The sequence below is a fragment of the Branchiostoma floridae genome, chromosome 12 (genome assembly GCF_000003815.2).
Source record: "Branchiostoma floridae strain S238N-H82 chromosome 12, Bfl_VNyyK, whole genome shotgun sequence".
Classification (NCBI taxonomy): Eukaryota; Metazoa; Chordata; class Leptocardii; order Amphioxiformes; family Branchiostomatidae; genus Branchiostoma; species Branchiostoma floridae.
Genome location: NC_049990.1, coordinates 4,341,803 through 4,343,459, shown reverse-complemented (window position 1 = coordinate 4,343,459; position 1,657 = coordinate 4,341,803). Strand labels below are relative to the sequence as shown.

General features: G+C 40.8%; 2 protein-coding genes across 2 annotated transcripts in view; both read right to left on the bottom strand.

Moving 5' to 3' along the window:
- LOC118427878 (estrogen receptor beta-like) overlaps window positions 1-958 on the bottom strand; it is a 14,094-nt gene extending 13,136 nt beyond the window's left edge. The window contains exon 1 of the mRNA XM_035837840.1: window positions 777-958. The gene's annotated coding sequence lies outside the window, so the exon portion shown is untranslated. The remainder of the gene's footprint in view (window positions 1-776) is intronic.
- LOC118427877 (ectonucleotide pyrophosphatase/phosphodiesterase family member 7-like) overlaps window positions 1-1,657 on the bottom strand; it is a 15,174-nt gene that overhangs the window by 3,056 nt on the left and 10,461 nt on the right. The gene's annotated exons all lie outside the window — the stretch shown is intronic.

Sequence of the window (1,657 nt, the reverse complement as noted above, 5' to 3'; positions counted from 1 at the left end):
AGGAATCTATTTATTTATATTTCAAGAACAATTTCCGTGTTCTCTAAGCTCTTAATAGCTTAGAGAACTCTGACGTTTCAAATACACTACCTGGTGGAGTTAGCAATGGACGTGTACAGCATCATCCGAAGTTCTGGCCAATATTTTCCGTCATTTTCAACCATATACACCTTATTACAACATTATTGAGTTAGACTACGCTTATCTTTGAGCGACAGGATCTTGTTTTTTCCTGTTTAGCCGACGGCAAAACAAGCCAGTGTCATTCAACACTGAGTCCCCATATTACAATACTATTCGCCCTTCACGCCTGACGATTACCATGTGTTATAAATACGGTCCTTTGGCACGCCTGGCACAAAACTTCACCCCTTACCTACTAACCTCTGCAGCTCTTGGCAATCTTCTCAAGAGGCGTAAATGAGTTAGGAGGCTTTAGAAAGACGACCAGTGGATTTAATTCAATTTCTTGGACGTTTGACAGCAATTGTTGAAAACCTGCCCCCCTCCCCCTAACTAAGGAAAGCGTAACTAGTATGTCACGGACACAAAAGGTGCTGCATGGTCATACCTCAAATTCCGATGTTTATCTAAGCGTTCTCCTAAAAGTAGGAATTTTTTTAGTGACGAAGTGTTTTTTGAGTGATGCTAGTTAAAGAGTTTTTGTGAAAGCGTATATTTGCTAACGTAACCGTTACCATAGCGACCTAATGCACGTCGTTGAAACTTTCGAGTTGCCGAGCACACCAAAACCCCGTAAGTTGTGCACAACTTACCTGAACTTTTGCACATGGCAGGTCATTCCCTTGGAAAAGAAATCCTTTATGAGGTCACAATACAAATTCCATCGTTTAAATACACGGAATTATCATCTTTGTGATAAAAAACAATCGACGTAACAACGAAGTTGATTAGTGCGGACATAGTTGAACAAGTTGGTCGTGACGTCATAAATGAGCGCATGCAAACAGAAAGGTCATGTTAGGTGAAGTTCAAAGTAGAGGCGTTTCCGATAGAACAGAACCGCAAGTCTTCTAAAACGATGTAGAAAATTAAAATTTCTACCCAACATGGCTTCTCCGATACTTGACAGATCATAAAATGTAGTTAATCAGCTATACTTAGCGGTAAAAGGCACGAAAATTACAAGTATTTCTTGCCGTCTTCTTTCCCGGTCGGCCAGGCAGGGGCAGCATTTTTCCTGACTTTTGCCAAGGACCCAATAATCTTCTTGGTTTTACTATCTTGTGTCTTGTTTTTCGCCTCACTCCCCACAAGATTCTTTCTGTTATTCTTATTGTATGTTGGCTACAAATCGAGTATGAAATTGGAAAAAACACCGGACAATTTCATCGAATGAAAGGTTTTGTCCACAGCTGCCACAAAAAAATGTTTTTCTCTTCATAGTAGAACACTCAAATCATCAGGATTGACGAAATCGTATCATGCGTGTTCAACTTTCCATTTATCTAGATTTCTCTGTACTTGACCCAACAAGCCAAACTAGACTTATTGGAGACAAACTAGACTATGCATGGAAGTGCGGTGGCCACTTAATCTCCAAGCAGATCTTGCTGTGGCAAATCGGAAGGAGTTTAGCCAGCAGAGGAGTTATTGGCCACATATGTGGCCAATAACTCCTCTGCCGGCTAAACTC